The sequence below is a fragment of the Battus philenor genome, unplaced genomic scaffold (assembly GCF_028537555.1).
Source record: "Battus philenor isolate CCGP_79_NKW_IND1 unplaced genomic scaffold, ilBatPhil1.0.hap1 SCAF_21, whole genome shotgun sequence".
NCBI lineage: Eukaryota > Metazoa > Arthropoda > Insecta > Lepidoptera > Papilionidae > Battus > Battus philenor.
In genome coordinates this window covers 4,169,388-4,193,083 of record NW_027181684.1, presented here as the reverse complement: position 1 = coordinate 4,193,083, position 23,696 = coordinate 4,169,388, and the positions used below count along the sequence as shown (strand labels likewise).

At 33.2% G+C, this 23,696-nt stretch overlaps 2 pseudogenes; one reads left to right on the top strand and one right to left on the bottom strand.

The window, feature by feature from the left end:
* Positions 1–1,221: 1,221 nt before the first annotated feature.
* LOC137923347 (beta-ureidopropionase pseudogene) lies at positions 1,222–2,430 on the bottom strand (annotated as a pseudogene).
* Positions 2,431–3,297: 867 nt separating this feature from the next.
* LOC137923185 (beta-ureidopropionase pseudogene) lies at positions 3,298–4,633 on the top strand (annotated as a pseudogene).
* Positions 4,634–23,696: the final 19,063 nt, after the last annotated feature.

Genomic DNA, 23,696 nt, shown 5'->3' with positions numbered 1-23,696 from the left:
AATCCCTTTGAACATAAAGTCACGTAAACAATATTTATTTAACTCATTATTACTAATTAACGAATATATTTTAATCATATCCATTATTATTTTAATAATAGATAATATTTTTAGAATAGACATTTTAACATGTTTCAATCTAATCTTGTTATAATGTTATGATAGGGCCATATGTTTGATACAAGCTCAGTGTTAATCCAAATCTGAACGAGACAAGACTTGGATTGACTTAAAAATGGACGGAGAAACACACAGCTTTGAAGCGATCGTTAACAATAACCTTAACGGTTATCATCTAGAACAATATAATCAAATATACTACAGCAAAAGAAATCATTTAGAATTAAGTGTTAAGAAGGTAACTTCGACATTTTGGCTTCTCTATGGCCATTTGAGGTGTAACTCCCAATGAAATTCAGAAAGAGATACCTCGTTTCTGTACCCTAAATCATCACCGCTAAAGATAATCTTAAATCAAGTTAATAAAAAAGATAAGAATTAAAATTAGAACTCTGTTTACGCAAATGTAACTTGGAACTAAAAGGTAGATCAGACATATAATCGCAAACCATAATATTAGCAACTCGTAAATTAGCTAAATTGCTCGGCAAAATAAAAATATAACCATTTTAAATTTATGATAAAAGGACAATACATTAAACACCATCACAGCCGTAATGAATAAACCAAATAGGTATGCGAGTTAAAACTTTAAACGTAATTGTGGATGGAGATACATTAGCCATTTATAGACATTTATTATTTGTGCTATGCCTATATTAACAATTGAAATCCGGTTTTTTGAAGTACAAGTTGGATATTAACCTGTATAAAATTCATGTTCCATTAATGCTTAATCATTGTAAACTTATGATTAATTTATGACGCAAATAAGCTAAGTCATCTTAGGTCGTGCTTTAGAGTAAAAAAAAAAGGTTCCATCATGATCATCACAATTTTGTTATTATATTATTAATATAGGGAAAATCTTACTTTAGTGTGAGATTCGCTTCAGTTCCGACATCCCATATTGAGATATCAATCTTCAGTATATTCACAGCATATTTGCAAAGGTAATCCGTCTTTTATAGTCTCACAAAATAAGCGTACCATAGCATCATCTTCGTATAGTTAAGCATACTAAAAGACCAAGCAAGAACTTCCATTGATGGATAAAAATAAAAGATAAGTATAATAAAAGTAACAATTATAATTGGCTTATAGAGCGCCTGTTAAAAAATAATAGCAAAAGTAAAATCATACATATTCACTATAACGTTACGATGTGATATAAATTTAAAATCATAATTTCAGAAGCTTACTGTAAGTAATTTACTGATTTTTACTTATTTCTTCTGCGTACATATTTAGTCGAGAAGTCATCGAAAATCCCCAATGATCCTTGACTTGTCTACATAAGTTAAGGTCTACTTCCACTATTAGTAGACCATCATTAATTTTAGACAGACCAGGCGTTCTGCATCCATTAGGAGCTGATACATAGCTGGATCCATAATAAGTGCGTGATATCTTTTGTCCGTTGTTTGTTTTAACAAACTCTTCGCATCCAACTCTGTTAATGCTGCACGTGTAGTACCCATTAGCGATCGCAGCATTGCGAGCTTCGATTCCCCAAAAAGATTCACCAAATTCTGAAATAGTTGCAGCTGGATTGAAGACAATTTCCGCACCATTTAATGCAAACATTAACCAATTTAATGCATGATGGCGACCGTAACATATGTTTACAGCGATGTTGCCATACTTCGTGATAAAAACAGGATGACCAGTGTTGCCAGGTGCATAGTATGCGGTTTCGCTGAAGCTGCCTACACTTGGTAGGTGGTTTTTTCGATGTTTACCAACATAATTCCCGTTTTCGTCTATAACCACTGCTGTATTCCACCAGACATTATCATCCGCTTCAAGAATTGGCGAAATAATGACCATGGAAAATTTCTTAGCAAGATCGCTAATAAATTTAGTAGTTATACCATTCTCAGCGGACTCTGCGAATTCTGTCCATCTTTCCTTTTCTCCCGTGCAAAGAAAAAATGGCATAGACCAGGTTTCTTGTAAACATAATATATTTACTCCTTCAGACGCTGCGACCTTTATTATGTTCTCGATTTTACGAAAGATTGCTGTTCTTTGCAATAAAGGCGATTCATTAGTAGGTAAAACTATCGAATGCTGTACTAACCCCAATTTTACTAATCTCGGTCTTCTGTTCTGTTCGACTGCCGCCGGGAATGAATAACCTGCAATTTCGAAATTACTCTTTTCACTCGCGGTCAAACTATCCGATTTTAAATTTATTTCACAATGATCTTCACGTCCATAGTATAATCTATTGAAATGTCTAAGTTGTTCCAAATTTAAATTTTCTTTGACAATTGTATCGAGAGTTAGGTTAGTATGGGACGCCATTTTGTTATATGAAGTAAACAAGATTATGATACGTTGAGTTCGTGTTACATAACGGTCATTTATGTAGATATATCGCTCTACGATTTGTATGTATGTGTGTATGCTAAATTCTTCAACGTAGCTTTAAGACTGGTTCTGCATGTATTGACTAAGTAATTAGTTGCAACTGGTTAAAGGGCCCGTCTATATTGATTGCACTATTTGTTTATGATAGTTTTCGCAGTTAAAAAATAAATTAAATATAAGTATTGGGATATTATTTTGTATATTTAAGCTAAATAGAGTTTTAGTTATTTTTATTGGGCTTATCTGTCGGATATTCGTATATGATTTTTTCAGAGAAAAATACATTTGTAGCAAATAAAAAATGATGTTATAAAAAATTACGAAACGAAGTTGCATGTATGCATGATTTATCATCGATACTTAGGTCATTTTAGTTGTATTTTCTATTAATTATTTTCAATTTTACTGAATGATTTCATCAAGAAGCAGCTAGGCGCGTCTATCAATAGTAAGGAGACATGTTTCTTGCTACTTCGTGTGACATACTATAACCTATAATTTTAACTATAAATGGTTACTTGGTTGAAAAATTAATCAAAATGTAATATCTATATGTATCAAGTATGCTTTACTATAGGCTAGATTTAATTCATATGATTTGTTTGCTTAATATATTATTTTAAGAACCGTTCGTTTATTATCCCAAGTTAATATTCTCTTGATAAACTCGACATTTTTTGCCCCTCTACTGTTTTACTATCATTGAGGTCTAAGTTCATTCGGATATGGATGGACCACACAGCTAAATAGATACGATACTGAGTGCATTGATGAAGCAACTGATCGCCTATTTAAATGGTGCGAAAGATCGAGATGCATTAGTCGCTATCGACCTCACTTGTTAGACGGACGGCCCGGACTCACACCGCGATGGACGGCGAAACTGTCAGTCTAGAAGCTATCATTAATAACAACCTAACCGGACGCGATCTACAGGAGTTTAATAGAATTTACTATGGCAGGAGAGACCACAATGAGCTCAAGCTGAAGGATTCGTCCATCGCTGCAGCCAAGGATGCGGACTTCGAGATTGCCGCATATAGTTTCCCAGCGAAGAAGGAGCACACAAGGCCCCCGCGGTTAGTTAAGGTGGGCATCATTCAACATTCCATCGCAATTCCAACCGACCGTCCAGTAAACGAACAGAAAAACGCAATTTTCGCTAAAGTTAAGAAGATCATCGACGTAGCAGGTCAAGAAGGAGTTAACATACTATGCTTCCAAGAGCTATGGAACATGCCTTTTGCGTTCTGCACTCGCGAAAAGCAACCTTGGTGCGAATTCGCCGAGTCCGCCGAAGAAGGGCCCACTACTCGTTTCCTACGCGAGCTGGCAATCAAATACGCCATGGTCATCGTATCCTCAATCTTGGAACGCGACGAGAACCACAGCGACATCCTGTGGAACACAACCGTCGTTATCAGCGACTCCGGTAACGTCATCGGCAAGCACCGCAAGAACCACATCCCAAGGGTAGGTGACTTTAATGAATCCAACTATTACATGGAAGGTAACACAGGGCACCCGGTATTTGCAACCCGGTATGGTAAGATAGCGGTGAACATTTGTTTCGGTCGTCACCATGTTCTCAACTGGATGATGTTCGGTCTTAACGGCGCTGAGATCGTCTTCAACCCATCTGCCACCGTGGCTGGAGAAGCAGGCAGCGAGTATATGTGGAACGTGGAGGCAAGGAACGCAGCCATAACCAACTGTTACTTCACGGCCGCTATCAACAGAGTAGGATATGAAGAGTTCCCCAACGAGTTCACGTCGGCTGATGGTAAGCCGGCGCACAAGGACTTGGGTCTTTTCTACGGATCCAGCTACTTCTGTGGGCCCGACGGCGTTAGATGCCCAGGGCTGTCTCGTACAAAGGACGGTCTCCTCATCAGCGTCATGGACTTGAACATGAACCGACAGATACGCGATCGTCGCTGCTACTACATGACCCAGCGGTTGGACATGTACGCGGACAGCCTTAGGAAGGTTCTAGACTTGGACTACAAGCCCCAGGTCGTGACCGAGAATGACAAGTGAGGGAAAGAAAGGCTAATTAGAGTTTTAAGCGATATACATTTTTTTATTTACATTCATAACCAAACGAACGTGCTTTAATATAAACATTTTATAATTATATTGCGTTTTTATTTGCCTTCTCTAATAAAGCTTACCCATTTATACATAAACAATATTTGTAGTTACATAACAATTATTGAAAATATTTTGAATAGATAATAAAACTGATAGTACTTAGTACTCCACAAGGTCGGGTCGAGTGTGATTTGTACAAGGTTTTGTATTGGGTACTATAACCTGTAAAGATCATTGCGTTAATCACCTTCAGATGCGATGAAAGAAACAGCTAATATCTTTTAGTGTTTTATTTGTCATTAACAATTTACTCCAAACCCGTGTGTGAGGTGGGCGTTGAACGTTTTACCAAGGGCAAGAGACTGCTTTTCGAGAATGATTCTGATACCTCGGACCACCATAGCCAAATTGCTTTAAAACGCTTTCTCAATTGTTATCCTTGTCATACAAAATACTAATTGATTTTTAAATTTTTCGGTTGGTTAATTGTAAATTTATTATAATATTTTTTTATTGAAATTTACAACATAAATAGAAAAATTAACAACAACAAACGTCGAGTGTAATTAACAATTATTACAATTCAGTGTATATTTTTAATTGAGAATGAAGTTATTCGGTCTTATCAACTTTCAAAAGTATTTTAAAAGTACAAGAATAATAATTTATACTAATATATTAATCGTTTTTATCTATATTAGTCTAAAGTATCAGAAATTAGTATACGTAACACATTGCTATATATATGTTGAACGTTTTAAATAATTTGTGTTGATTTATTTAAAATAATAATATATATTTATTAATAATTGTTAATTAAAAGGGTTCGATTTTAAGATCGAGTCTAACATAAGTCTTTATCTATTACAACACCTAATTAATCGATTTGGACCCAATGGGGTGGACTACATAGTAACTTAACTGGTGGCTTTGTCAGCGTTTACTTAGGCTGTTTATTCATTGCACTAGCTATATTATATCTACACATAACTCTTATTACTTTTTATTACTAGGTAATAGAAATGCGCGGTGTCAAAAACCTGGAAGCTATTGCAAAAGTTATTAGAACACTGTACTGTTTTTTTCTCTTTCATATAATTATCCCTATATATTTTATATAGCTCAAGTCGATAGAGATTGAGCTCACCTATCGAATAGGATCGCGAACAAAAAAAAAATCATTCAAATTTTTTTGTCATAGATCAGGACGCCTTGGTACTTGGTACCCTTGGTACCCAAATAAAATTTTAGTTAAATAATGCCTCCCGTCAACTTACAACTTACAATTTCGATGTATCTTTCTATTTAAAGCTTCAGGTAATTAACTCAACAGGATTTTATTTGCTTCATGATTTGATTCCAGCGCCCAGGATATTTTATACAGTATGGCCATTTCATCACTGTCGAAGTCCAAACTGTTGGACATCCTCAGTAGTAGATTTCCAATAGGACTGGTAGGAAGCGGTCTGCTTCTAGCATCTTCCGACCATCTCAACAACGTGTGTCCACCTAAAAAAATTATGTGACCACTCTTAAATTTTTTTTCTATTAAAATACGACAGGCCTGTAACTTCAGACAGTACAAGGTATACCGAGATAGCTAGTAATTAAAAAAAGATTTATAATTATCTGGTATCGACATTACAGACGATAATTGTAACAATCCTTAACCGCTAAGCTTCCAATGGTCATAGATTAATTATCCATTAATGTTAGATATTAATGAATTAGCGATAATTATAACGATTTTATGATTATGGCTTTTATATCTAGAGTTCAAGTCATAAAGTACACCTTTCACAATCTATCTTTGTTAACCTTGGAACCTTGTAGATAATGTCTACGTCATTAAGTCGAAATTTAAATTATATATATATATATATATATATATATGTAAAAAATGTTACAAATAAATCAACAAATTTAAAAACAGAACATATATCTCGTGCCAATTCGTTTAGTCCCTCCTTCCTCACTCTCATCTCGATCACTGAAATATGTTAAATTTTTTTTTTATTTAGAATGCAACACGCCAATAACTTTTGCCCCATAGTCTGCAGCATGTAGTAATCCAGATTTTAAAAACGCTTTTTCTAAATAATTACGTTATTTATTATATCTAAAACCTTTGATTTTTGATTAAGGTGTACATATATTAATTTACAGCAAATGAGTAGCAAGCAGCAAATCACCCTGTATATTTAGACTGTTTAACAAAGTGCAGCAAAAAATTAAAGGAAATAAACCAAATCAAAAATCGAAAATATTGTGCAATACAATATTTGAAATCACATTCGTTGCATAAATTATACAACTTATTTTAGGTTATAATTAATATTTAAATGATGCCATATTTTATCTGTTTCAAGATAAGTTATAAATAATGTCGGTATAAAATGTGCATCCTTTATGATTCTGTGAAATTGATAGTAATGCAATGTTTATGCGGAAGTACCTTTTGTGAACAACTAGAAGTTTCAGTAGTTGTTGATTAAAATAGTTTAATTATAATATTTTATACAAAAACTCTATTTATATTAAAATAAAATTAATATTTTTTGGAAATAATTTTTGGCTGGAAATATATAAAACGGAATGATGAAATTGAGTACAGATATCGAAAAAAAAATTGGAAATTTTGGAATTAATTTTTCCAAAAAGGCCGGTTATATCTATGTGTTGATTTTAAAACAAAGTCTTGATGAAATTACACGCATATTGCATAAAGCAGTATAAAAATAAACACAAAGAAAATCAGAGGACAAAAGCATTCTATATGGAACAGCCATGAGGTTTACTTCATGCAACAGTGTTATAGTTAGGTTAGATAACCTCTTTATTCCTGAAGATCTCAACTCCTTAATCTCTTAAGTCTGTGCAGGCGCTATTTCTTATGACTATGTATGTTATTAGTCCTTAAGCAGTCTCGCCTTTGTAACTTAAATCATGCAAGTGAATCTAGAATGTTAACGGGTAACTCCGTTATACTGACACGGCTCTCCGATTAAATCTGTTGAACATGTGGACATGCTTATATTTTATAAGGTACATACAAGGTGATTAGTTATAGCAGAGTATAGAATGCTGTATAGAGTGCTTATTTAACCAATTCGACCGATGTTAACAGTAATATACCTACACAGGTAGGTGCGGTTTATATGTTTTATTATGTCACATTGAGTTTTTTTCTCATCGAGTTATTCAGACGACATATATGAGGTTGTCCACAAAATGATCTCTCTGAAGTACGTTACGTTATTTTATTTTAAATCTATGGAGCTCAGCAGCTGACAGCTACGCTTATTAAATAAGCCATATCATCTGCCGTCTGTTGAAAATTAAATTTGATTTTATTATTTTATAGTAATATCTTCATCATAATCTTCATAATTTCAGGCGTAGTTTCGCAAATTTTATGTACATTACAGCATTTTATTTTACAAAGAATATGAGCTACAATTTTACTCCTTTTAAGTTTATACATCTATAACCAATCACCCTGTATGTGATTGTTTGTGTTTATGCAAAGCAGTAATATGACGAAAATTAATTATAAAAGTAATATACAAGCTTATCCATGATACATTATCATTACCATTATAAGAGTTCGTCGAAACGTTTAATATAAACATAGAGATATTATTATACATTTTGGTAAATATTTGTCAAACTTATCTATATATTAATGGAAAAAAAATTAAATGTGACAATGTAAACAAATATTCAATTTGAAACAAGTCAATATACGATTAGTCGGAGAATAGTTTTATGACCTTTTCATATGTTTTTTTCAACAATTTTTGTTTGTTGTAACTGACTGATAATTGTCGATAATGCGTAGGGCAATAGGGCTTAAAGCGAGCCCTAAAACTTTCACAGGTTAGGATAGCCTGGAATAAGGTGGCAGCGGTAACTGAAGTGCTTGACAACGACCCTCAGTCATGAGGAAGTAACGAAGAAAAAAAAGAATACTGATGGATGGAGCAAACATCATGTGTTCGTCTATTACGATACAGTATAAGAAAGTTTTGTAATATGATTTTTCATAAAAGGTTTCCCCACTTTTAGATAGACAGACATTTGATGTAACATCATAATAACATCTGTTTGAACTATGATAATTTTGACATTCAAGGAGTAATCGTTGTAGTGACGTTACAGCTCCTCAGTCTCTGGTAGACACGTAATTTCTTCCCTTGAAGGGAGTACGGTGCCAGGAAGAGAGGGGGCCGAGTACGGTGCTCGGGAATTATCGACCAGTGATTATAGATGGTTTAAGGAAGCCTTCGTTCAAAGAGCGCACCGATCAAAATCTAAATACTTACCATTATAAATAATCCTACCAATGCTGCTTTGGAAACCGTTCCAGAAATTATCTGATGTTTACTTACAGGCTTAAATCCTTCAATTGTAAAAATTCAAAAGCGGAGTAAAAATTAAATTTTAAGGAAGTGTAAATGTAAGAAAAGAGCAAAGAAATAAAAATAAAAAAATCTATGTAATTTAAAATAATTTTGTTATTTTAAATAATATATATTTCTTTTATAATGATTTTCGAAATTTTTAATTGTAAATTTCTTGTTGTCATCCAATTCTAACTTTACATACAAAATTTACGATGAATTTACTCCTAATTATTTACTAGGTCGTAGTACTTTTTCGTTTTAGTTGTCCGCACTTTGGTATTAGTTTACCAAGAAAAGTTCTATTAACACTACAACCTTCAATGATCTTGTAAGAAATAATAACTTCGGTCTCAAAGATATCAACGCCGAAATTTAACTGAAGAATATTTTACAAATATTTATGGGGAGACCTCGCACAGTTCCAAAGGATTTAAGTATCTACTTTAAAAGTGTGAAATGTTTTATCTTAGCGCGGTGTTGGAAGTGTCAATTATAATGCAAGAGCATAGATAATAGCACCAGCAATATGCAGGATAATAAGTTGTCCTTGAACATGCAAGGCATTATAATTGCTTGCAGCGGACCATGTATCTGCGCAGTATATTAAAGATTTATTTTTACATTCAGTTGCAAACCCGGATAGGGAAATATATGTAAATGAATTAAAAATATTAAGTCGGTTTTACACAGCTTTTTATTTTTCTATCAAAAATTAAATGCAAAGTAAACAATGACATTATTAAAAAAAAGAATATTAACAAGAATGGAGAGGTGGCCTTTTAAGCCTGCTTCGTCATAATAAGGACGTTAAATTTCGAAATAGCAGTCTCACTTGTAAAATAGAAATGTGAGTAACGATCTTTATTTTGTGTTAAATTAAATAAATAATAATTTTCCCATGAAGACAGTGCGTGACTCTCTCGCTATGCCTTACCTCGGCATGTATATATTGTTGTCCCTACAGAAAAATAGAAATAGCCTTTATCATTTTTATCGAGTTTTTAAAGATTTATAATCTACGAGTTTCTGTACACCTTGTAAATTTTTTTCATAATTTCCGGACTAAAATGGCGGAGACAGGTAAAGTTATCTTTTTTCCTATATAAAAACAAGGTAAAGTTCAAACAAGAAAAAAAAGAACTTTACTCCTATTCGGCTTGTTAAGAATAAATAAAATTATGTTCCTATAGATATTTTCATTAGCTTTTTGAGATATAACCAATATTTAGTTTTTCATCTCTTCTAAAAAGTTTCATTTTCGGATGTATTCGGCGAGAGCGGTGATGTACATAAATCCACAAAGGAGTCTAATGAGCAGTGGTAGTTCAGCGGTAGTGGACTGAAACTTGCGTCATCGTAGGCCGCGGATTCGATTCTCGGGTTACAATCCTGTGTATAATTCACACTCTGTGCATTCATTATATAGCATTGACAGTTCTTACAAGTTTCCAGAGGACGGGCAGCAGCGTTCTCTTCATTACATAATACCATACTGCGATCGCTATCAAGCCAAGTATTTATGATGGTATAAATCCCATAGATATATTTGAGGGAGGCCTATAGCAATGGGCATCTATGGGCTGAAACGACGACACGTAAAAGAGTTGAAAAAGCCTACATAAAAAATGCTTATTTTCTAATAGATCTTATAGGTTTTAAACTTGGTCAGAATATTTTTTAGTCATTTAAAAAATTACTAACAATGGATTTTATGAAATTAATAAAACAAGTGAAGTATCCTTTACCTCTTATTGTTTAGAGTGGTTTTGGGGAAGTTTTTCATTCGTAGAAGCTGTCTAGATCAACCACTACGGCTTCTACATATGTCGCCAAAGCAGAAGTGTGTATTATCACTTCGGTTTAATAGCATCAAGGCTACTTAAATGATTGGGTTTATGACGTATATTTTACGTCCACGTTTCCTTACCATGTTTAGTTCCCGTGCACCTTTATACAATTTTTCATTTATAATATTTTTTTAAGGTGTACCCATTTTCAAACCGTTTTCATTTTCATAATTCCCACGCTTGGCAAGCGGGTTAGCGATCGCAGTATGGTATTATGGTACGTAGAGGACGCTGCTGCCCATCCTCTGGAAGTTCATTGCTGAGTAGTGGCAGTCATAAATAATTAATGCACAAAGTGTGGATCATATAAGATTTCACTCTGGGCATCGAACCCGCGACGTGCGTTCGTAAGTCTCTGTCCTCTACCGCAGGTCTACCATGATGAATAAATAAACATTGCAAGCCACTTGTAATCAGTCTTAATGGGAATCTATGGGAGAAACTAATGTCCAACAGTGGACTGCTTGCGGCTGAAATTATGACGATGATGTTGATTAAATAAATAAGTAATAAGGTTATATTTAAAAAAATAATAATTAATAAGTAATTAAGGTTATGATATGATTCTGCCTTGGCCAGTACTATCTTCAAATATCACAAAAGGTACTCAAAGTACGTAGTAGTTGGGAATCGCTGATCGGTTGATAGACTTACGACAACACGTACTTGAAACTCGATGATTTTAAGTACGCGTACTTAACCTTACAAGTTATTGTTTAAGGATCAGCTTTCCAGGTAGGACGTGTAACGTGGTACATACATAGCATTGGCGTTTGCAATTTAGCCGGTTCGTCGTCCTTTCAGCCTAGAGAAGCCTAATGTAAGACGTAAGCCTCCTCCGGGGATATCTCTGGTGGTCACGTTTAGCAAGCGGGTTGTCGATCGCTGTGTGGTATTATGGTACGCTGAGGACATCATTTGAAAACTTGTTTGTAATCTATGTCAATTCTATATAAATAAAGCACCGACCTTAAATTAAAAAAAAACCGAACCCGAGACATTGGCTATTACTGTTCAATTTAGCCAGTTATGAGGTACTAAAACTACGCCCTCAGTGAGAGTTTTTAGTCAAAATGTTTTTGTAGTAACCATGTTCCACGCCGTTCCTTCGATAACATATATTAAATCGAAGGATAAATCTAAATAAAAACAAATTGTTTATTATTAATAATCTATATTATGTTGTATTTTAGGTACATATAATATTTTTATGTTCGATTCGTGTTGTCACAGTACTTATCTTGTGTTGACTATGATAATTATACATTGTTAATTAAAGTAATCTAATTTCTCCAATTAATACATAGAAGCTTAAGAATATAATTACAACTTTAAAGCATTTACATAACACTCGTTTCGAAATAACGAGTGCGAAATCTTTTTAAAACTCGAGAGCTATCCGAAGCGACAACTAAAAAGAAGCAAGCTGAAAGCCACGGCGCGACATAAAATGATAATTTCGGTGCAATTTTCTCACTTGCGGCGAGAGATGTCGCTAATGTGTTGCTCTCTTGCTATGGTCTCAACATCTAGTCTGTACCGCGACAAAGTTATTTAAAAAATAAAAATATCCCTTAACACAGTACATTAAGATGTATAATTGTTTGCATCGGCGGTATTTGTAGCGTTGTAAGCCATTGCTTTCAAGAGTACTCGCAGTTGCAGTCCGTGACATTCCATTACAATAATGATGTGCTCGGTGTAGGGCTGTGTTTAATTCTTTCAGCGTTTTATCGCTTGTTTCTAATTTTAAATATGTGTAAAACCTCTTTAATTGGGTTGGAACGTAGGAAGCACTAGAGAACAGCTTTCATATATTATGGTATTAGATGGTTATGATTGATTTTAACAGTAAAGTCGTATGTAGAACTCTTAAAATAATAAATCAGATATTTAAAGATTCCAGTTGTCCATTAAAATAATAACTTGATTACATTTTTACGTGAGTATAGAAATGATAATATAATATTTTCATTTCAGTCCATAGACATTCACTGCAAGGCCTCCAACAAAAATATCTATGGAGGGCTATACCATAATCGCCATGCTTAGCCAGTGGGTTGGCGATTGTAGTTTCGTATTATTGTACGCAGAGGACACATCCTTTGGAAACCTGATTGTGAACAGTAGCAATTTTATATAATTAACGCACAGAGGTAATTATATAAGATTTCATTCTGAAAATTGAACCCGCGACCTACGATCGCAAGTGCTCTGCCACTGGATTACTTATTCCTATTATTATAAAATTTTAAACACTGTCCTCTTTTGGATATAAGGAGAACTTTTAATTATTTTTCAATAAATATTTATATTAAAATCGCGAAAGATTGGCATATAACACGACGCATAAAACTTAAAAGTTTAAGGTATGTATGTATTTTAGTAATGTTGCCATGTACATTCGTATAAACAGTTATAGTTTTACTATCAATTAATTGTCTCACAAAGTTTTATAATATTTCGATAGGTGGCGCTTTTATTACTTCAGTTACAAGGTTTTAAAAATAAAATATATTTTCGCAATTATTAGATGCAATTAGATTTACTCGTTTAGTTTTAAGTTTTAAAGTAATCAGTTGTTGCTTGCTTTTGTGTCTTTGAGCATGTAGTTAAATTATTAGAAATAGTAACGAACACCTGATTTCCATTTAAAGTAGATCCTGTTACAGCTTCTTCGGTCATAAGGCTTGCGAATCGAAGATATACTAGCTAAAAGTAACAAACATATTGCAGAAGTTATCTATGAGCTCTGTAATAAATTATTTATGTTTGTGTTGGTAATTATAAAAGTCCTTCAGCCTTCTTCGCTCAGATTATTTACATACTGGTCATTTCACGTAGTATCACATCGTTACCTCACTTTACGTTCACCCCATAGATATAACATAGTTGATTGTAAATCAAAATCCTCTCCCAAAGGTAAATCTTTATCGGGACATACTGTAATTGCTAAGTATGGCGGTTTGACAATCGCAATGTGATATTAGGGTACGCAGCGGATGCAGTTGCCCATCCTCTGGAAATTCATTTGTGTGCAGCGGTAATCCTATATAATTAATATGCAAGTGTGAATTATAAAAGATTGTATTCCGAGAATCGAACCTACTACCTAAGATCGCTGGGCCTATCGCTGGGCTACAACTGCTCAAGCTAGTATAAAATAGAGGTGTCAATTTCTGCATTTTGAATCGGATCAAGAGCTTTTTAATTAGTTAAGTTACTGATTAATAAATATGACAATCTCTAATTGGGATTTGTTATATATTGTAAGATGAATTAAATCTAATTGTAATATTAATTTTATGCTAAATAAAGGATAATTTTGAGAGAAAAAATTTTAAGACACTACCCCGAAACCCCACAGTCTTGAATAACCTCTTAGCGTCATGGAATAGGAACTCTAAAGTCATCATCATCATAATAGTTTCAGTCGGAAGGTGACTACTCTTGGATAAAAGCCTCCTCCATAGATTTCTAATAGGACTGCTTGGAAACGACCTGTATCCAATTCAGCGTCTTCCTACAGCGTTTACAAGGTCGCTTGTTCACGTAACAACCAAGACGCTTGCCGTTCCGTGGTATCCGCTATAGAACATTAAAACATTAACGGTTATCTGTTATGCGTGTTATTTGGCCTGCTCCTTTTCTACTTTAATTTCCAATCCGCTTGGCTTTGTTGGTAAAAGTAATTCGTCAATATAAACGTCAGGCGAAGCATCTGACGTTGATTTTTTTTTAATTTATCAGTTCGCGAATTTTGGATCAACGAGTCCGAAGAAGCTTTCAAAGACAGAAAAGCTAACAGCGTCCAGCACCAATCGATAATAGTTTATCGGTTACATTCGTTCGTCTATGGATTTCTTCATTCCTTTTCCGATCGCGTAGAGAAATCCTGAGAATATCACTCTCCACGGCTCGTTGAGCGAACGTGATTATTTCAGTAAAGACAGAAGTGATACATCGCGTTTCAGTGCTGTATGTCACGACAAGCATTATATGTCTCATTTTTTGTAAATTTTTTGTTTAATTATTATTATAATAATTCATATGTTCATAACCAATAATTATTATCAACTCAGAAGACTGACACCCTTTGTATAAAATTGGCCTCTTATGAAAGTCGCCATAATGAACGCTTTTGCGCTACCAGCTTTCTGTTACTTCCTGTGACCGCGAACAGTAGGTCCATCTAGTGGGACTCTATTCACCGCCCGTGTAGCGACTTATAGTCCTCTAGTAAAGACTAGCAATTCTTATAACTAATTTGGTGACCTTGGTTTTCCTGTCCATGTATATAACGCCATAACATTTTTTTCGAGTGTATATATATAAATGACATGTTTGTGACAACCCTAGACGCAACTAGGTCGTACGACAAGCGCAGAGTCGACAGCGACGGAAGTCAGAGCACCTTGATTATTCAGTCGCATTTGATACTGGATCACTGAAAATTGTATGCAAATATACGCCACACTCAATACTATGACTCTATACGTAGTCTATTGTTGCAATATTCTACAAAAACAGTTATAGCTTGAATGAAAAAGCTATTTTTTTCCTAATCTTTATTTTTCAAATAATGTTAGTAATATTTAGTAGTTTCTTAATGTTGGTAGTATTGATAATAATTTTCAGACTGGGTGTAAGCCTTCTCCATTATTCTTTATCCCTGCCTCGTTCACCCTTTTCCTGAGATTTTAGAAACATGATCTGTCTACTTTTGTATTGCCTTCCAACTATGGATCTTTCCTTTTCGTTGGCAGTATTATACACCTTTTATTTTACAGCGCGATGTGTCCAACCCATCGTCTTTTATATAAGAGCCTGTATGTAGAAGTATTTTATTGACTTGAGAAAATATGTAAGAGTAGTAAGAAGGAAAGGAATGAAAGAAATAGCGTAGAATGAAGGGAGAGTGCAAATAAAATGGGTAAGTGAAAAATTATTGATATAAAGGTTCTCGTTATTAAGAATGATACACGAGACAAGAAGCTAAAAAAAAAGGTATGACAGCCTCGTGAAAGTTAGTTATGTGTATCATAAACCATCTGATTTTTAAGGTTCTTTTACCTCAAGTATTTATTAATTTATTTATAGGTTTCGGTAAACTTGTATATATATTTAATAATAATAGTTAAGGTAAATAAGAAGATAATTTAAAAGTTTAATTTATATATTATATAACGAAACAATGCATGGAAATGTAAGATACCATAAATGTACAAACGCGTTATCTATATATCTTTACAAAAATTCCACTAAAGTAGACTTGCCAATCATCGTAAATAATAAAAGTAAAATTAACGTAAAAAAAATTAAACCAAAATTCAATAGTAGTTTAGATATCAAAGAGTATTTAAAGGCACCCATTTAGTTAAAAAAATAAACATGCTATCTATTGATCTTTTCGTGATCATTATCCTGCGTTGAACTTTATCGGTAAAGTCCACGTTTGGTAACAATAGACTGGAAGGTAGCAAACACGTATCAAACACGATTCCTTTTAGGTTTGAGCTTGTAGATTCAAAATTCTTTAAGACTGAGTCGACTCGTCTTTTCGTTACGATATTTTTATATCGTCGCTCCACGTAGCAGGGGCCTACTCAACTAAAGGGTTTAGAAAATTCCGCCATGAAAATTCAAAGATAAATTAACTGTATTTAAGTTAAATTGCAGATTTTCATTTTATTTCTATTTTAACTGTCTGCTAACAGAGTAATTACTAATAAACTATTATTATCTTATATTCTTTTTTATTACAAAAGAAGAGTGAAGAAGTTGCAGAGGGCGGGGCACATCGCTTGTTTAACCGATGGCCGTTGCAGCCGAAAGTTCTCGAGTGAAGACCACGAACCGATAGATTCGACGTGGGTGGGCACCGGAATGACGTAGGAAGTCGTCAGGTGCGGGCAGCGCAAGTCCGGTGAACGTGGCGATCTTGGGAAAAGCGAAAGGATGATATTTATTACATACATGCCATGTAAAAATTCAGCGTTCGTAATTTTAACGTTCATGCAACTCTATTTCAAAGATACAAGCCACGAGAATGCAAGGCAACATTGTGAAGAATAGAAATTAAGACTGCATTCCATATTCAAACTTCGAACTGGACAGTTTCATTACTAACCGTATAAATTTGTTTAATTGTAATTTGTTTTACAATAAATAGTCACAAGAAAATTGTTTGCTTAATGCTTTTAAGTATAGGTTATTAATGTTAAGTATGTATATTAACATAGTAACTGTTTTTAACGCTGAGTGAGAGAATGTTATTATCGTTATATATATATTTTGGTTTTTGCTATATTTACCGGCGAACTCACAAAGGACTTCGTCTGTTAAAGTTGGTATATCAGCTCTTTTTTTGTTTTTTAATCTCCTTTGAACTCTTCGAAGTTTTTTGCATGTTTTTAACATAACATCGCTAATTATAGGGACATATTAAAATTATTTTAATGTAGAATTAATAAAGAAGCGTTTTAAGTGGTATCTCGCAGGAAACTATGTTCTTCGATTATATTTACCTGTTCACCATTACTACCTACTCCAAGTGATAACATACGACTACATATAGTAAATAGAACTAATTAGAAATACAATTTATTTCTAATAAGTCGGAATATTTCTTGTGCTTCATAAATTTCAACAAATTCAAAAGAAAGTAATTTGATTAATTCTATAAACATTGTGCCGGTTTGTTTCTTAGCGCGGGTAATTAAGGCCGTTACGATCTCAAAAGAAACATGGCCGCACTACCGCTTCCGGCGAGACTTTTTAATTTTTCATTTACGGCCAGCGATTTCAATTTTTTCTCTAATTTCTCATTAAACTTAGCCGCACGCTTTGCCCCCGGGGACGATATTTTTATAATGTAAATTAGCAAAAAATATGCTTTAGGCAATTAGCACGTTGATTTACGTTCTTTATAAGGAAGAAAAAAACATGAAATGGGGAAAAACGTCTATTCCCGTTTCATTTGATTATTTTTATTATTATCTGTGTAATATTTCTAGTTTAGGTTTTAAAATTTGTTTGACAAATGTTGTAATTAATTTTGTTATAAAAAAAATCAATTTTCAATGTATTTGTTAATACGAGATAGTAGCGGTCAAAGACTTGTGATCGCAGGGTGCGGCTTCGATTCCCGGGATACAATCTTACATAATTCACATCTTTCATAATAACTACATAGCATTACATCTGCTTGCAAGCAATTTTCAAGAGGATGGGTAGCAGCGTCCTATATCCATATATTCGGGCATCTATAAACTGAAATCGAAGATATAAGAAAGAAGATTTATTGAAACAGTGGGCATTTATCTTATTTATGAATCGCCCTTTATTTTTAACATTATGAAAAGACAATGTCAATGTAAATCGGTGAGTATGGTAATAGCTCGCAATGCGGATCTGCTGAGATGACCAGCTAGAAACTGTATATATTAAGATATCAAACCGGCAAATTAATCAACAAACTAAGTTCTATACATTTCGTTCAAATAAAAACTATTGAGCGCTATAATAAAATTTAATTAATGATACACTTTTAAACTTCTATTTAAAATTATGCCTTAATAATATCGATCGACATTTCGTATTTATAATCTGTTGTTTGTTAGTGACATTTAATGATTGTAAAACTATACAATTTAAGAAAAAAAAATTAAGCTAAATATTTTTTTTTAATAATATGGTAAATATATATAAATATGGAATTTTATTATGAAATTTATTATAAAAGAAATTTTTAAATGGAGTTAGCTATTTAGTAGAGTATCTTTTTTTAAATTTTATTTTTCGCACAAATATTTGGCAGAATGGCGAACATTTCCATCGCCACATGCTCCCTTTCATTTCCGCCGCGCCCTGTCCACGGCGGAAGGCTTTCGGACGGACCATTGAAAAAATGTTTCACTATTACACAAACTTGATTTGGCTGAGAACAGATAGAGTAATGGATACGCTTCGGTTTTTATATGTTCTTAGCTCTATTGCCAACACTTGCCGGAGTTAATGATTTGTAACGTTATCATAAGAACGCTATACGTGTTTATTTTATTTATTTTATTAACGATCGGTTAATAACAATAGTAAAAATCTTAATAATAACAACTGGCACCATTATACAATAAATATTTTTAGAGAAAGAAACAACAGAGCGGTTGTTAAATAACAAAGAAATTTTGTAAGTATTTAAAGGCAGACTAAATTTTTTAATCAAAGTTTAACCTGTGTAGAACAACTTTTTTAAATTTATTTGAATAAAAAACAAATAAGTACGTGATTATATGCAAACAAGCGCACTCTCTGGCATTGGTTCAGCACAGTTTGAGAGCGAACCTTTAGTCTGTATGCCTTTCGAACTACTTAGAATGAGTAGGTAAATCTGATTAATATAGATGTTATAAATACACTATTACTTAAGTTACGACAGTACAAAAAGGTCTATTACTTAAGTTAGGCAAAGAAAATTTTCACAGAAAATTATAATATGAAATATGTATTATTGGCCATTACGACCACAATACTTTTTAGATTAAAATTACTACAGCCCGTTTGAATTGAAATTCGAACGCCGATTTGAAAACGGTAGTCTTTGCCTTTGCGTTCCGGTCAGTAATATTTTGTAAATGTAAGTATTCTCTATAAATATGTAAATATGCCACATCGATGGACACATGGTTTTTATTTTCTTCTTCGTCGAAGAACGAACACTCGCACGAACGATTTCTTTCTGCCACCCACATAACGTGTAAAGACATTTTTATGGATAAATGTTCTTTATTCATTGTATAGCTTGACAGAGTTTGGCAAAGCGCTAAAAGCGCTTACCGTAATCCTCGTTATAATAACTAAGTTAGTTTCAGGAACAACTCGAGCTTTTTCATTATTTATTCTACATCTTTAGGCGACCACCAAGCTTTAAGGTCGCTGAACAGGACGCTTAATGAAAATTCCTGGGTGTAAAGCTCTCTGAAAGTGGACCTCGCCTTGGGCTCTCACTGGAATTATATTTGATGTTCCTATTTGATAGTAGAATCGGTATTTGTTATCAGACTGAACTAACACTTCTAAAGTTTACATTATTATTACTCCGAAAAGTTTAAGCGCTGTGGAAAGAAGTACATATATTATCAGTTTAGTTTCGAGTTTGTTGTACAACATTTTTCTCCATATCACTACGAGTACAGTCATATACATGACATATGTTTACGTCCAGCGATTTTAATTCTAGCTTTGTTCTTAAACAGAAAAACTTTTGCACGAGTAGGATATAACTGATTTTATGGAAACTCACCTCTAGATATAAATTTCTATTATAAATATAAGAAACAAGAAAATTTACAAAATACTTTGATAATTTTTTCTGAAAATTAAGTATGATGAATGAAAACAAAAAACATTTGAAATTCCAAATTATCTCCTTTTTTGCAATACCTAACTAATAATTTAAATATATATTTTACAATTCTGTTCTGTAGCAAAGGTTTCATCTAGCTGCCTTCAGAGAAATATCGTATTGTTAAAAAACACGAGTTGCAGAACCCTCTAAACAATAAACACTGAACCCTAGGACCAAGAACACGTGTGACCTCGAAGTTATTTATAATTTTTTGTGTACGGTCTCGGAAATTCTAACCGAGTACTATCTCGAACTTTCTAGAACCTTATCCGTAGTATAAATAAGTGTACTCCCTATGACGACAGTTCCTTTAAGTTCACGAACCCTTCCGCTCCGTGAAATCAGCTAAGATGAAGCTGTTAAAGCCTTCAGGCTAACAGCACTCACATCAACAGAGAATAAGTACGACAGTTCAGTGTTGTTTTTCGAGTTATGTGATTAAGATCTACGATCAGTGATACAAAGTGATTATATAGTATAAAGTGAAAGTAGATAGTATAAAGATTTCTGAATAAAGGACACCTTGTGGACTAGTGGTGTTTCATTTTAGAGATTTTAGAGTGAGAACCCACAGTACGTAACAATATATATAGGTTAAACAGTTTAATAATGTTTTTTTAATATGACACGTCGTAATTTTTTTTAAAAAAATTGATTTTAATTTATATTAAAGTAATTAAAAATATGAATGCGTCTCCACGCAAGTTTCAGTTCCGTGCCGGCTGCCGCAAATTGAAAAGCGCACTCGAAAACCCCTTTAGTGCGACGTGAAGTCACCACAATAGAGCACCTACACCCTCCACGAGTACCGCAACTCGGTTATCGTTTTAAAAATTTGACAGACGGAAGCACACCGGATGCAGCCACGTGATGTACTATCGTGTCAAAGATGTAACTAGATGTTTACACAAACTAAACAGTTATATGTAGTTGTCAAGAGGGAAATGTTTCCATTATTATAATTCACAACTATAATAATGAGTAAAGTAAATTATAATCAGATACTTATTAAATTAGTTATATATGTTATGTTAGTAGCTAGATTCATAGTTTACTTAGGTTCAAATTTTTTTTCAATAATCTAGTGCATGTTAGGATTGCCAGTCAATAAAATTGCAAACAGTCTTGTATTTTTTAAATTTCTTTGTATGTGCTTTGTATAGTTATTTTGGTAATCTTAAAATACATAAATAGTGTAATAAATAATACAATACAATTTTTATAATAATAAACAGTTTTTTTCCTAATGTTGCTTTTGCGTAGTTTATTTTTCTTCTTTTGACTGAATTTCTTCTTTTGTATTTTTGTTATTCTAAATTCAAAATATTTTTATTCAGCTAGGCATTTAGTAGCGTTTTTGAATAATTTATTTCATCATTATAAGCAGTAATTTATCACCGGTTCGGAATGCTGATCTGTCTGAGCTGAGCCGGCTAGAAACTCAATAATTTTTTTTCATGAAAAAATGTGTGTACATTTTCATCTAAATGAGTCATCAAACCAGACTCCACACATTTGATGGATGCTAGCCGCTTTCAATTGAACTTAAAGAAAATCTAAGAAACGTGTATGACTAGCAGTGAATTTCGTACGATTGACATATATTGTGTGTCATCGGATTGTAAGACGTGAAAAGTAAAGATAGAACTCATGACACAGATTATGTTGTAGTGTCCAAGATTCTATAAATTAAATTACATTGACCACCCATTACTGAGGATTTTTGAACCACAGGAAGCTATTTACTAGAAATCTCAATTGAAATGTAAAAAATGGAGCTACTTTGATGAACTGGTAGGGATGATTCGTATCTAGAAATCCAAGACAGATGCAATTGGAAATTCGCAGCGAATGCTTTTCGCCGCATTAAATGAGACGTAGTTACTGAAATATCTGCAATATTTTTAAACAAACCAGTTATGTAAGACATTATTAGTTATACTGTGAAACATTATACTTGTTCTTAGCATACAATGACATTTCACATTCGACTAAATTAAAAACTATAGAGTTTTCGAAATTAGAATATATTATCTTTCACACGTACAATTTATTTGGAAAGGAATGATGATTATTTTTACAAAAAGAATAAACGTCTATTTATTTTTATTGTAGAAATTGAATAACACTACGTTTAATTCTATTGTATTTTTAATTGTTATTATTTATTATAACTTGAAGTTATATAACTATACACATTAATTGGATACAGGTGCTAAAGATTTAAAGGTAAAATCCATTTATCCAACTCTGGAACATTTAAGAGAACTCTTATTGATCGTTAACGCTATTTTTGATCGATTTTATAATTGACTCTACTCTGCTTTGCAAGGTATTACAGTTGTGGAGAAGAAACAGGAAGAAACTCCAGAAGGGTTAATGTGTAGCTCATTTATCAGCAAAAAGCCTTAAGGTTTTACACATGCTTTGTATAAAGCTGCTCAGCTGCTCTGTATAAAGTGATTACTCCGAAATCTGATAAATTATTATGTTTTTTTCTGTTGGAATACGACAGACCAGTAATTCTAGTAGTACAAAGTAAACAGTAACTAATTTAAATATTTAGTCATTTGAATGTAGAAAACGTCTCACAATAACTGACGAGAAAGGAGTTATATGTTCACGCCTTTAAATCTTTTACATCAATAACCAATCTACCTGTTTATTTATTTTGCTACCTAACCGAATTATAAGTTAAACGATTTCTCAAAATACTGTCGAGATATGTAAGTGTTATATTTGTTAATTATTTTTGTAAAAATTAAAAATGTATTGCAGGATAAACACTGGCAACATCGCTAGACTGTATTACACACAGAATATAATTATAATAAAACTGGCGGCAATTGGATGAGTCGATTAGAAAGGAGCGCCGGGGTCGTAACTCAATAATACGCCATGATGGATCGCAGAGCAGAAACTTCCCGAAATTAGGTTTGAGCATACATGCTATATGCAATTTGTGTAATGCGGATACTTGAATAACATCATACACGCGACATCTTGTTTCAGAAGATGCCGAAAATTTAAAAAAAAAAGAAACTGGTTAAGAACGATTTACTAGACGTATGATTGATTATCTATCTGTTAATTCATTTCTTTTGACACTACAAAGTCTGCAATGTACATTTTTTTCTTTTACAGCTTGGGGATTCCCCTTCTTATCAGGAGATACCTACATTTAGTAGAGTCCTACATTCTTCTAAATAAACTTTATCCAATTTAAAGACCGTTTCCAAATAAAAAAACAAATTGCGTTAGATACGCTCGGACAAAAACACCATTTAACTTGGAGTGTATTATAATTTAAAAACAGTTTTATATATAACTTTAAAAGAAAATTAAATTTTAAAGGCAGTTTTTACGACTTCAAGTCGTTAAAAAATCTGATAGTTAAATGTTAGGACGCATAACGATTGAATAATAATTATAAATTAATGAAATAAT